General features: G+C 43.4%; 1 pseudogene; it reads right to left on the bottom strand.

Annotated features, from left to right (window-relative positions):
• The window catches only part of LOC135221288 (transmembrane protein 214-like), a 324,587-nt pseudogene that overhangs the window by 296,505 nt on the left and 13,201 nt on the right, over positions 1-14,881 (bottom strand).

Genomic DNA, 14,881 nt, shown 5'->3' with positions numbered 1-14,881 from the left:
GTGTTTAGATTTACTGCAATTTTGCTGCATTAGCAAGCAATAGACTGCAAATTCGTTATTTAGCGAAAGGGGTGAAAAACTAAAATCAGAACTTGATTAACATACACTAAATACTAAATCCTGCAAAGGTACCTTGCAGAATTTAAAATCCAACTACTAAAATCAGTCTGGTAAATGCAATGTTTACATTACTACTACCTCAATAAAGATGTAGCAAATGCAATGTGTACATTATTACACTATTTGTCTATCAACTCTGTTACATTTTACATTGGTACACTACTAATCTTAAAGATGGTAATCAAAAGATTGTAAGTTTGCAACGAAACAGCATTATCGAACAATATCAGGTCCTTAACAAACGTGAACATCGGTTTGACCAACCAATATTTACAACATAGTCTGCAATTAACTATTGATGTACTACTCCAGTAAGAAACAACAAAACCAAGAAAACTCATCCGAAAGCTTTTGGCTGAAGCTACTCAACTTTCAGCTTGGATACCAAAGTCCAGTAAATATGTAACCAGCCAAAAAGGAATGAGTATTATCTGCTGAGTCATTCCTAACCTTCTCGTTAGGGGGTGAGACTGGCGTCACCTACACAGAACACAGAAGATCAATGTCGCTATCATGAAATCTGAATTTAAACTGCTGCAAAATAAATGAAACTGACTGCTATATAATTGTACTTGGTAAGTTACTTATCAAGTTTTATTTTTCAACTAGTATAGCGTAATATCCTTGTCATGTAAATATATCAGAATAGTGCATATCATCAACAACACAAGAGACTTATGCCCTCTGGAATCTCTTAAAAATTTCAACTAATCCCATTCCCTCTTCATCTCTCCCTGACAATTAACTCTAAGCAGCAGTAGCAAATTGCATTACACTCATTCAAAACTGTAACTACAGTTTCAATCACTTCATACATAAGTGGATAATATTGGATTGGATCAAAATATCATGAACAAACATGTCATATGTGTTAAAAACCTAACACCATATTACTTCATCTATCAGCTCTATATAAGTTGTAAGGTAACAAGAACCACAATATAATGTCATTAAAAACATATACCGTATAGCACAACTGTAAATAAACTCAAAATATAAAATAAAATACTTCTCAGCTAAAACATTCTAATGCTAAGTAAATGGATCAAATAGAGAATGGATCAAATCTGATCAAAATACAAAATCATTAGCAGCACATACGTCAATTGCGTTACAAAATGTTATTGTTATATACAATTAAGTTTGTTCATACTTACCTGGCAGATATATATATAGCTGTATTTTCTGACGTCCGACAGAAATTTCAAAACTCGCGGCACACGCAGTGGGCGGCCAGGTGGTAGTACCCATTCCCGCCGCTGGGAGGCGGATATCAGGAACCATTCCCATTTTTCTATTCATATTTTTTACTAATGCCTCTGTCTCCTGAGGGGGAGGAGGGCGGGCACTTTAATTATATATATCTGCCAGGTAAGTATGAACAAACTTAATTGTATAATAACAATAACATTTTGTTCATGCCACTTACCTGACAGATATATATATAGCTGAATCACACCTTCGGATGGTGGGAAAAGACAGAATAGGATTTTTTGGAAACTAAAATTAAGTAGATGATATACATCTTGGTTCCTTACCTGTTTGCAAAGTAGACTATTGTTGAATTACTGTCACGTAAGGCTGCTTTTGCTTAATTACAGAGTTGCCAGCCAGGTGGAGACCTGTAGTGCTGGTGCGCTCTGGATGATCTGTCAACGGGTGCGAGACCTCAGCGTGACAAGATCATCGAGGCCATACAAATGAGGGCAACGAAGCAACTGACCACCACCTGACCAACTATACACAAAAACCCCTTAAGACTAACTAACGGATGGGAGTCTTCACATAAGCTCACCACAACCTAAAAACACAACAACCTAACTTAACCTAACTAAGGAATAGGGAAAGAGCTACTTCCGGACCCCAATACTGTGTCCGCAGAAACGTATGGCCCCAGTGCATTACAATCGTCATAGATCGTTCTCACATCCCTTAGGTAATGTGAGGCGAAGACGGAGTTGCTCCTCCAAAAGGTGCAATCGAGGATGTCTTTGATTGACATGTTCTTTGGAAGGCAAGAGAGGTAGCGACGGCTCGTACTTCGTGCGCTTTTACTCGGAAGAGGCTCAAATCAGTCTTCTGGAAAGATGAATGAGCCTCCCGAATGGTGTCCCTTAGAAAGAAAGCCACAGCATTCTTCGATAAAGGTAACTCTGGCCTCTTCACAGAGCACCAGAGGTTACCTGAGGGACCTCTTACCTCTTTAGTTCTATGCCACGTAGAACTTGAGAGCCCTTACCGGGCAAAGGACTCTCTCTGGTTCTTGGCCCACCAGACTTGACATACCCTTGATCTCGAAAGTCTTCGGCCAAGGGTTCGAAGGATTTTCATTCTTCGCCAAGAAAGATGGGTTCAACGAGCAGACAGCATTGTCCCCTTTGAAGCCCATTAACTTGCTAAACGCGTTGAATTTCACTAACTCTCTTAGCCGTCGCAAGAGAAGTTAGGAAAAGAGCCTTCCTTGTCAGTTCCGAAGAGACGCTGTCTGAAGCGGTTCGAAAGTGTTCGACATAAGGAATTTCAGGACTACATCCAGATTCCATGAAGGAGGTCTCATTTGAGGAACCTTCGAGGTCTCGAAAGACTTCAAAGGTCATGAAATATCCTTGTTGTCAGACAGGTCTAGGCCTCGTGCCTAAAAACCGCTGACAACATGCTTTTATATCCTTGATGGTAGGGACCGCTAATTTCTGCACATTTCTGAGAAATAGCAGAAAATCAGCTATCTGGTTCACAGAGGTCGCGGAAGAGGAAACTCCTCCTTTTTACACCATGCCCTGAAGGAAGCCCACTTCGACTGGTAAACAGCTCTTGTGGGAAGCACGTCTCGCATGTGCGATTGCTCTCAGCAGCTGCTTTCGAAAAACCTCTCGCTCTGGCCAACTTTTCGATAGTCTGAACGCAGTCAGACTCAGAGCGGAGAGGTTTTGGTGAAACCTTTCGAAGTGAGGCTGTTTGAGTAGATCTTTCCTCCAGGGCAATGTCCTTGGAAAGTCTACAAGGAAAGACATGACCTCTGTGAACCATTCTCTCGCTGGCCACATCTGAGCGATCAGGGTTAACCTTGTCCTTCCGAGGCCGCAAACTTCCTCATGACTTCCCCCAGAATCTTGAATGGTGGGAAGGCATAAAGGTCTAGGCCCGTCCAATTCCAAAGCAAAGCGTCTACCGCGATTGCTTCTGGATCCAGGACCGGGGAGCAGTAAAGAGGAAGTCTCTTGTTCCTTGACGTTGCGAATAAGTCGACCAGTGGACGTCCCCACAGCGTCCACAGGTCTCGACAAACGTCCTCGTGCAAGGTCCATTCCGTCGGAAGGACTTGGTCCCGACGACTGAGAAGGTCTGCCCTGACGTTTTGCACACCTGCAATGAATCTCGTCAGGATCGTTACCTCTTTTCCTTTTTGCCCACAGCAGAATCTCTCTCGCTAGGGAGTACAACGTCCTGGAGTGTTTTGTTCCTCCCTGGTTTTTAAATAAGCGATTGTGTGTGGTATTGTCGAGTTTTATCTGAACAATCTTGTTCTCCAAACTCTTTTACGAAGAAACTGCAGGGACAGAAATACTGCTGCCAGTTCTGTGACAGTTATATGCCAGGCTACCTGGTCCCCTCTCCAGGAGCCTGACACTTCCGTCCCCCCTAGTGTTGCTCCCCATCCTGTGATGGAAGCGTCTGAAAACAACACTAGGTCGGGGCTCAAAAGACTTAGGGACACGCCCTCTTGAAGCTTCTGAGGGTCCAACCACCATCTTAGGTGGTTCTTGATTTGGAATCGATATTCTCAATACTGCATTGAGATCGTCTTTGGCCTTCCACTCGTCTGCCAAGAAGAATTGGAGAGGCCTGATGTGCAGTCTTCCCAAGGAAACAAACCTTTCCAGCGAGGAAATGGTCCCCAGCAGACTCATCCATTCCCTCGCCGAGCAAGTCTCTTTCCGTTAGAAAGGCTGAGATCTTTTCTAAGCCTGAGCGTGACGTTCCTGGGACGGAAACGCTCGAAAAGCCACTGAATCCATCTGAATCCCCAGATACACGATGGACTGTGTTGGGGTCAGATGCGACTTTTCGAGGTTGACCAGAAGTCCCAGGGACTTCGCTAAGGCTAAAGTGAACTGCAAGTCCTTCAGACACTTCTCTCTCGACGACGCTCTGATCAGCCAGTCGTCGAGGTATAGGGAAACTCTTATTCCCGAAGAGTGTAGCCACCTCGCTACGTTCTTCATCACTACTGTGAACACCATCGGAGCCGTGGTCAGTCCGAAACATCGCTCTGAATGGCCATACTTTGTTGTTCAAGACAAATCTTAGATACTTTCTTGAAAGAGGGTGGATCGGGATGTGGAAGTACACGTCCTGCAAGTCTAAGGATACCATCCAGTCGCCGGTCTCAACGCTCCCAGAACAGAATGGAGGCGTCTCCATCGTGAATTTGATCTTTTCCACGAAAAGATTGAGCCTGCTTACATCTAGAACTGGACGCCAACCTGACGACTGCTTTGGTACTAGGAAGATTCTGTTGTAAAAACCTGGAGACCCCAGGTCCGCGACTTGTTCCACCGCTCTTTTGTCGATCATCTGCTGAAGGAGATCGAACAAGACTTTCTTCTTTTCTCCTTGGTAGGATGGAGAAAGGTCTCTGGGAGTCGTAGAAAGAGGAGGAAGATCTAAAAATGGGGATCTTGTACCCTGCTCCACGATCTTGAGGGACCAAGAGTCCGTGTCTCTCTCTCTCCACGCTCCCGCAAAATACTTCAGTCTGGCTCCGACTGGTGTCTGAAGGACATGCTTTTCACTTGGAAGGTTTCTTTGTTTAAAAGAAGCTCTTCCTCGTGAAAACCCCTCTCCCTCGAGGAGCTGCTCTCGAGGGGGGCCCCACGAAAGGGCTTTACTTTCTTCGGCGGACGAACTTGGCAGCCGAAGAGGTTGAAGGTACGGCTGACCGTCTTGTAGACTGGGCCAAAAGATCCTGAGTAGCCTTTTCTTGTAAGCTGTTCGTCAGGTCCTTTACCAAAGTCTGGGGGAAGAGATGGTTCGAAAGAGGCGAAAACAACAAATCCGCTTTCTGAGCTGGCGTCACCGAACGCGCTGTGAAGTTGCACAGCAAAGCTCTCTTTTTTAACAAAGCTGTTCCAAAGTGAGATACGAGCTCTTCCGAACCATCCCTGACGGCTTTGTCCATACATGCTAACACGCTGGACAGCTCCCCCAGACTAAGAGATTCTGGCTTCTCGCTTGCAAATCCAGAACTCCCAAACACCATCAAGGAAGTTGAAGACTTCCAGCGTCCTGAGCAGACCTTTCCAAATGATTGGTCAGTCTCCGACGCGGTCCAAGTTACCTTAGCAGAGGGTAAAAGCGACCTCCTCTGTAAGTCCACAAGGCTGGAGAAATCTCCTTGAGCCGAAGAAGGGATACGAACTCCCACTTCGTCTTTGGTTCTATACCAAATGCCCCCTTTCCCACTAAGTCTAGTAGGAGGCAAGGCGAAGGTCGTCTTGCCTTGGTCTCTCCTTCCTTATCATCCAATCCTGGAGCTTCTTGAAAGCACGTTTCGTTGATAGAGAAGTTTTCATCTCTACAAACTCCGGGATTTTACCAGTTTTCGATGAAGAAAACTGTGAAGGAGGAGACTTGGAGCTGCGGGCTGAAATTTGTCCCTCAAAAAAAAGAAGCACGCAAGAGTCTAACTAGGACTTTATAAGTCCGAGATAGAAGGGGCTGTAGCAGGTTCCTCTTCACCCGATTCAGCCGAACTACTTAGTTCTCCTTCTTTTCTCTAAACGGAAGAGGAGAACGTCTGTCAGGAGAAGGCGTCCTATTAGCGGGTCTTAGCAAGATCAAAGGAACCCCTATCCTTGCAAGATGCAGCCTTATTACGGCTGTCCTTCTTTATGACGCTTACTGCTCGTTGATGGTAGAGCGTCCTGAGGAGGACGAGGCGTCTTCAGCGCCTTCCGCGGCAGTCTCACCTGCCCGAGAAGCGTCCTTACATCTCTTCGCTGGCATACTGCCTGAGCGCGTAAAATAGCGTCTGGGGGTAAGACTTCTTGATCAGAATCCCCAAAACGTCTTGAAAGAGGCCTGAACGTCCTGGCGAGCTTCCTGCCAAGCGTCCTGTCTAGCGTCCTGGAGAGCGTCCTGCCGAGCGTCCTGTGTAGCGTCCTGGCGAGCGTCCTGACGAACGTCCTGCCTAGCGTCATGCCAAGCCCTGACGAACGTCCTGACTAAGCGTCCTGCCAATGCGTCCTGACGAGCGTCTTGACAAGCGTCCTGACGAGCGTCTTGCCGAACGTCCTGCCGAGCGTCCTCGTACAGAGCGTCTTCAAAAGCGTCCTGACGTAACGTCCTTCTAGATGACGAACGAGATCGGCGAATCGCCGAAGGAGAAGCGATCGGCGAACGAGACGCAGTAGGTGAACGGAGACGGAGACTGCTTAGTCCTCTTGACAGGCAGTCTAAGGTCCTTCCTCCGCTTAGGCTGACTGCTGCTGCTGGGCGAGTCCTCTGAGCCATAAGCGAGGCTAGCTGGTCCTGAAGGGAGGACAAAAGAATGTTCTTCGTCGGTGAAGAAGGAATGAGCAGAGGAAGCAGGACTGATCCTGTGAGAAGACGAGGGGCGAGGGGACGCCTCCTTCCTTCTCACAGGTACAGCTACCTGTTTCTCAGGTATACGCGCCTGTGCGCGCAACCTAGCGTCCTCATCGGAGGAGATCCTACCTCTCTTCTGAGGCGGAAAGACATCATAAGCGTCTTCCGACGAAGCGGCGAAAGAGGACGTGAAGCGTCCTCCGCAAGAAACGTCCTCTTTAACGGACGAGAGTCTCTCCGAGCGCTCCACCCCTTGCGCGGGGTTGAGGACGCTTCGGAGGACGAGAAGCACTCTTTCATGACGCGTGCTCGTGCACGGTCCTTGCAGCCTGGGTCTTTTGCTACATGGTCTGCCGAAGGGACGCCAGATCGGTGGGAAGCCCCCGTAACCCTCTTGCGGCTTTCGACATACCTCCTCCCTGGGTCTTGGGAGTCTGATAGAGGTCTAGGCCTAGAGGCATTATGGGGCCGATCTGACGCCCCTTCCACAACACTGGGGTCACGATCACACACTTGGCAACCGAGCCAGTTTCTAAGGCTTTCACTTTGGTCTCCAGAGTGCGAAGAGACTCCAAAATCATAGAGAGAGCATCCGCTCCTCCCGACACAGAATCAGAGCCCGAAGGCAACACAGGTTTAGGGGTTGTAAACACTACAGGTGTTAGTGCAGGAGAGATGTTAGTCTTACCTTTGGAAGAACCACTCCTTGAGGAAGACCTCCTGATCCTATCGCGCTCCAATTTTTTAAGGCGATAGGACTCATATACTCTCCATTCATCATCAGTCAATTTCTCACATTCATTGCACCGATGATCAATCAAACAATTAAGCCCCCTACAACTCATACATACTGTGTGGGGGTCTACCGATGCTTTCGGTAGCCTCACCTTACAATCAGCCCTCACACACACTCTGAAACTCACAACACTTGATCCAGACATATCTTATAGAGAAAAGTCAATCCAAAATCAAAAACGGTCCACTATCGCGCATGCCAATTCAACAATCCAATTCATTACCAAAAAAAAAAAAAAAAAAATCAATCAGATACTTAAAAGCGAGTCAATTTCCAAAAATCCTGAGCAGAGGTCTGTAAACAGATGTTTACCGACCGGCGACAGAAAAAAATATGAATAGAAAATGGGAATGGTTCCTGATATCCGCCTCCCAGCGGCGGGAATGGGTACTACCACCTGGCCGCCCACTGCGTGTGCCGCGAGTTTTGAAATTTCTGTCGGACGTCAGAAAATACAGCTATATATATATCTGTCAGGTAAGTGGCATGAACAAAATAATAAATAAAAAAAATCCCTTCTCAACCACATGCGAGTACAAGCTGTACACAAAACAGGGATAAATATAAGGTGATTAAGAATATAGTGAAAGTTTACCGACAAATAGAATTTTGTTGGGGGGGGAGATGATCTGACCTGGGGGCAGCCTCCCAAGTGATGTTACTGCATAAAATTAACATTCTTTGGCATTGTACAAATATAGGGTTACTGTACCTGTAAAAATAAACTTGGTAACCTGCACGCTTAGTCCTTTGATTTGCTCTTGATACCATATTTGTAATGCAATGCTTATGGAAATAAAGATGCTAATACTGTGTCACTGCACTGACTAAGAGTAGACAGCAACAGCTGAAAAGCAAATATATAAAAATTAATATAAAGGAATACTATGTTGGTCTCTAACACTTGTCTGAAAAAAAGTTTGTCAGTAACCAAAAAATGCTTCACTGTTCATTAAAAATTACAATACAGCACTAAATATTTATCCTTAATATTTTATTACTAAGGTGCACTCTTGTTATGAAAACTTAGTCATGGAGTTTCTAAAACTCAAGAGAGATATTTTTACTGCAGAATATGTACTTAAGATAAGTTTTCTCCCAACTTTCCTGCAACCTTGGCATAGTTACTAGGCTATCATTTCGTTTGAGAGTGAATAATAGAACTGGTATCAATTTCCCACTTAACTTTCACCTCTTCCTACCTTGATCTTGGAGAATCAGAATTTATGCCATAATATAATACAGCCAAGACTCCTAGGTCTTTTTTTTAATACAGGTAGTTGTCGACTTACAACCACAATTGGTTATGACCAACCAGTCATAAATCAATTTGGACGTAAGTCGGCCCATGTTAATTTAGCGTAAGAATATTATACTAGCCTAGCCTACATTAGGGTAATCAGCACCATCTTTACATAGGGTAGGGCCTAGCCCTACACTACACAGCATACTTTTATACACATATGGCATAGTCATAATTAATTTCAGCTAATTCTCTAGGTTCAATGCACATTAGCTTATGATAATTCAGTACAAAGAGAAATTGAATAACATTTAACAAGTTAGCCTCGCATACATGATGATGATGTTATCATGGTACATATATCGTATATATACGAATACAGTAGTCTAGCCTACAGTATATTACATATACGATATAATTAAGTAATTTATTAATAGTATAAGCCAATTTTGGAGGTTCAATGCATTTTGACTATAATATATCAGTAGAAAAAAAAAAAAATTGGGCACAAAAAGGGAATCAGATATGGACCGACATCGTCATACCTACTTGAGCGATGTCAGGCTACTGATGGCTACGTATATTTATGAAATAAACACAATGAATATGCATCTTTCCCGTGAATCTTTTAAAAAGTTTATACATACTGTATCCAACCCACGTTGTAGGTATTCTCATATTATTGTATCATAAAATACTAACAAAGCGGTCAATGTTTTGGTTTGGAATTCAGCTGATGGCGAATACGAGTTTAGTTCGCTGTGTTTAAGTTTTATTTCGCCGTATTTAACTCAATTCGGAGCGAACTGCCTTGCTTCTAGTTAGCATATAATATCTAGATACTTTACTTATATGAGACTAGGTAATTTGTCATTAAACGATGTGTTTTTAAGTCGAAATATGAATTTAATATGATCTCCAATTATTACACTTCTTATCGCCCAACGATCCTGGCACACACGCTTGGAGAGTGTGTGATTAGAAGCTGCCTTAATAGAATCATGGGTTTGCATGTTGTTACTAATTCATAATCAACAGCAAACATACACAGGACATCAAACAACAAGCAGAAATTATGGAAAGATCTCACCGTGAAAAAACAAGGGAAAGACTAGCGACAGTATTTAATGGAGGTAATTCCTATAAGGACTGATGGTTTGTATACCATGTAGTAATAAGTATACTAAAACTAAGTAAGAAAACTAAAACTGATATGAAACAGATCAAAATATAATGAATTATGAAGGACAGTAAACTTCACAGGTATTCAAGAGAACTACATAACATGTCTACTTTAAAACAACGCAGAGAACTGACAACTAAAGCAGGTATGATATGGGTTCATTCTACTGGGAGATTATCTTACCCATCTTCTTCCAATACACAAGCGATAGGTTCATCAATAACATGAAAATAAAGCAACACTCATATTCCTTTAAGATAATGTGAAAAAGAGTATGGCTACCTACCTGCTTTACTTGCTTGACAGTCTTGATGCTGGATAAGAAGGATCTTGACCTTTGAAAACTGATCAGGTTGCCTAGCAGGATTGATACGTACATTGAGGTAAGATGCTAAGTCTTTCAACCAGATTAAAGGCGAGTCCAGAAATCTTGACATCACTACATCCAACAAACTTTGCATTTCCCCAACACTCAGCTGCAAAACAGAACACAAAATGAAGATGGGGTCAGAGACAAGTCATATGAAATTTAAAACAAATGCCTAAACAATGGATACTTTCAAGCACTAACATCAACAACAATTAGCCAAATCACCTCTTAAAAAAACCAAAATAACATGTACAAAGGATGAAATTAAGTTACTGCACTGAGTATAATGTTTTGAAGTACTGTCTGGTGTTGGGTATGCCAATAAAACCTTTTCCTCCCTTAACTTTTTCTAATAGTTTTGTGATATTTCTTTGATTTTACAGATTTGCATATGCACTACACTTGAAAGGTCTTAGAAATTCTACAAACTTCACTAACATTATGTGTAAAGGTCAAGTCCTTAAGACATGATCTTCTATACACTTAACACCGTATTATGACTGATGCATTAATAATCAACGGGCTATAAAACCTGTGAATTTTGCCTCATGAACTAAGCAAAAATCCCAATTTTTGAAAGTATATTGTATTTTTCTAGCTATAGCCTGGACACGGCCACTGAAATCTTTAACAAAGCGGTTCGGTAGTTAAGTACTGGTCCAGTCTTTGGTAGTCCCACCGACCGGACGTAAACATTCCAATTTGCTTTCAGCCCAGGTTGTCGACTGAGGGGTGGCAGGAGGTGGGCAGTTGGTGTATAGGACCTCAGGTTTGCATAGCTTGGAAAAATGATATTTTTTATAATAAAATAAGGTTTTGTAGTATATACTTACCCAGTAATTATATAGCTATAATTCCAAAGTTCGGCAGCCTAATTCAAATTTCGCGGGTAGCGCTTCGATTGTTAAGTGTAGACATACTAGGCAATACTAGGAACAACTTAGTAAAGAACTTAATTCTGTTTCATGCATAATGTCCATCAGAGGGGAGGTGGGTGGGCTCTGATCATATAATTACTCGTTCAGTATTTACAAAACCTTATTTTATTATAAAAATATCATTTTTGTATATGAGACTCACCCGGTAATTATATAGCAGACTCCACATTGAAAGGAGGTGGGGTTATGGGCATATTCTACTCCAAAGCATTACATCATGTAATGAATTTGAAAATAGAAAAGTGCTAGCACTGAAAAAACAATGTTTGTCATTCCTATTAGTTAAGAGAGTTATGCAGACAAACACTGCCTCTGGTCGGCGCTCATCTTAACTCGTAGTGGTGTGGCAGTAGAGCCAAGAGTTGCCTCCCATAGGGGAAACTTTGCAGTAAGGGGAATGCTCCTATGGCTAGCAAAGTATGATAGGTGCCAGCCCTTGCCCTGGGCGTCGCATCAAAATAAAACAACCAGAAAACACTGACACCTACACTGAAAGTCAAGATCCATCCACTGAGTGTGGTGGGTGCTCCAGGTACACTGTACCCCCTGACTCTCCAAACTCAGCACCTTACTGAAAAGGTGAAGAGATAATAGAAGAACATCCTCTGCTTCCTTCCGCGATGCCATGCCAGTAAAACTAAAAATGGTCTCCAGGTACTGAAAATAAATTTTCAACTTTTTTTTCTTTAAACCTACATAAAAAATATATTAAGCACAGATTGCTTACACTTCCAGTACCTCGATGGCAGATAACGCCTGAAAACTAAGGAAGTAGAGGCTGTACTTACACATCCTTGCTTCGCTCAAAGTAGGCCATAAAAAAAAAAAAAAAAAAAAAAAAAAAAAAAAAAGAAAAAAAAGAAAAAAAAAAAAAAAAAAGTGTCTTAAACATGAAGTCCATATTAACTACAAGACAACAAGTTTAGACAGAGGAAGAGACAAGTCCTGGGAGGAACTCTTCTCTTCACACTGGCGGCTGAGTTATTAGGCTATGCCTTTCAACCTCACTCCAATTTGGGGTGGACAACTAGTAATTGAACAACGCTGTTTGTCCAAAAAATCATTCTAATCATCGCAGTGGCCTATGGATCAAATGCGACAAGCAGAAGACTTACAGACTTCTGTTGTACTGTGGGTAAACAGAAAGAAATAATGAGTCTAATGAGACATCTCTGTCCAATGAATCTAGCAATGGCAACTGTGGAGCACAAAATATCAACCATAAGCAAGAATCCAGAGCCAACCAGAGACTTAATTCTGTGATGGCCAGGCAGAGATCCAGATTAGAAGTTAACCCTCGACAGAGGAGAAACAATACTACAACGAACAAAAACTCAGTGAGAAGGCATACTCTGCTTCCTTACTCGTCTCCATGGCTGAGTTGCCGGCAGCACATTCTGCCTTGGAATGCATTCATCTTATAGAGCTATTGAGTGTACGACAAATACCCTCGATCACCTATATGTAAACAGAAACATGAGGGAAAGAAAAACCCCCTTGTTCGGTGAAAATGCCAACCCTGTGGTGGTGTTGGCAAAACAATACCACTAGTCATATCATAATCAAAATCGGAAACTCTTGGGAGGCTCAAAAGGCTGTCCCGAGTTTCAGGAAATTAAGAGATGGTACTAATAGTCTCAGTCACACACCAGAAGAATTAACTCACATGTATACGCCTGTACTCGAACGGTACAACTGATAATAGACATATGTTGCAAGGTGAATATACAAGTACAGGCGGTCCCCGGGTTACGACGGGGGTTCCATTCTTGAGACGAGTCGTAAGCCGAAAATCGCCGTAAGCCGGAACATCGTCAAAAATCCTAAGAAAACCTTACTTTTAATGCTTTGGGTGCATTGAAAACTATGTTAACTGCATTCTTATGGCATTTTTCATCAAAAAAACCTTCAAATATTGATTATTTTGCATTTTTGGTGTCATATTTCATCTCCCAGATGAGCGTTGTAGTCGTCGTAACCCTGGAACATGCGTCGTAACCCTGAAAATAACGTCTATTGACAAGCGTCGTAACCTCGGAACGTCGTAAGCCGACACCGTCGTAACCCGGGGACTGCCTGTATGTATATTCGTAAGCCTGTCAACCGAGCATCAGCCTAATTCTTCTCCACTTTAAAGGGAAAAAGAATAAGGACTGGAAGCAGACCTCCTTCATTATCTAATGAAGACAGCGAAGGTGAAGCTATCCCAAAGGGACAATTCTAAGGCAAAAACAGGACACCGATGACGACTGGTTTATGCTGAACTGGTTATTCCCCAAAACGGGAACACTGGAGAGATCTGAAAATCAAACTAGGAACGCAGTCTCTTGCATCTGAACTCTGCAGAGTGTAATGTATAGAGTTCTGTAACCCAGGAAAAAAGAGAGGACGACTGTTTTTGGCCTCTCTTCTTCTCAGAGCTAGCTGGAGCAGGCGATAACTCATGCCATCATCAACTTGCGGTGATGATAGCAAACCAAAGACTTGGAGAACATATTTGCCAAAGCAAAAAAGACGCTTTCTGAAGGGAGAACAGGGGTTTTCACACCATCAAAGGCATTGTTTTTGGGGGCATTTTCTACCCACAACTGGTTCAATTGTGGGAATGCGAGTGTCAAGTAAAGTTGATGACCACACCAAAAGTTTTGTGAGAACTTGCCACTTCTTGCCACGTGTTCTGTCTTAGTGATCAAAACTTCCTGTCCGAATGGTGGCTACCAAGAGATCCCCTAGTGTCAAAGAAGATGAACGAGGAGACTGTGTCATCGGACCTCCAACAGCCAGTGCTAGACTTCCAACAGTTGGTGCCAGGTGAGGCGTGGAATACGCTGAGTGAGCTGAAGCAAGGGAGTGGACACCTCAGATGGCACAGAGTGCCTGTACGGGGACTGACGCTTGACAAAAAAAAAAACACCCCTTACAGGAGAGAGATTTCCGAGCGGCTAGGCACAAATACCTACCTGGTGCCTCATCATGAGAATTTGGTATCTGTGGCCTGTACGGGGGACTGCGCTTGACAAAAAAAACCCACCCATTACAGGAGAAGATTTTGAGCGGCGGGCACTAATACTACATCAGCAATGGCGGTACCAACAGGGAAGTTTGGAATCTATTGTCTGCCATTCATAGGGAACCTACAGCTGTATAATTGTTCGGTAAGACACTGCAATAAAAGAAAGTCGGGTTTAATGGGGGGGTCACCCCTTGTTCTGAAGGTGTACCTCCAAAGCAAGGGAAGGCCCCTAAAGGAGCATTCACCAGGTCTGCAACCACAGCCCCACCTCCTCTTTCCTCTCCGACTCATCTGAAGGAGAAGATGTGGAAGCCTCCCCCGATGGGGTGACAGCAAGTACGGGACAATTGCCAGGAGAGAGGTAAGAAGAGGTAAGGTCAGGTACCATAGGTGTGGTGGGAGGTGTCTTACCTCCCTCCACCAATTTAGTCTTTCAAATATGTTTCCTACTCACAGCAAACTTCCCCCACTGCGACATGGTCCACAAAGAACATTCCACACACATCATCCAAGGTTGCATTCATGCCCATGGCAAGTATGGCAAGATGAGAGTCTCTTATAATTCATAGGTTTGAATTTTTCTCAAAATCACAAACACACTATCCCAGCAATCTACACAAAGAAAAAGGA

Source organism: Macrobrachium nipponense, chromosome 2, assembly GCF_015104395.2.
Source record: "Macrobrachium nipponense isolate FS-2020 chromosome 2, ASM1510439v2, whole genome shotgun sequence".
Taxonomy (NCBI): domain Eukaryota; kingdom Metazoa; phylum Arthropoda; class Malacostraca; order Decapoda; family Palaemonidae; genus Macrobrachium; species Macrobrachium nipponense.
The sequence above is the reverse complement of the archived record's forward strand: the minus strand, read 5'-3'. Positions and strand labels throughout refer to the sequence as shown.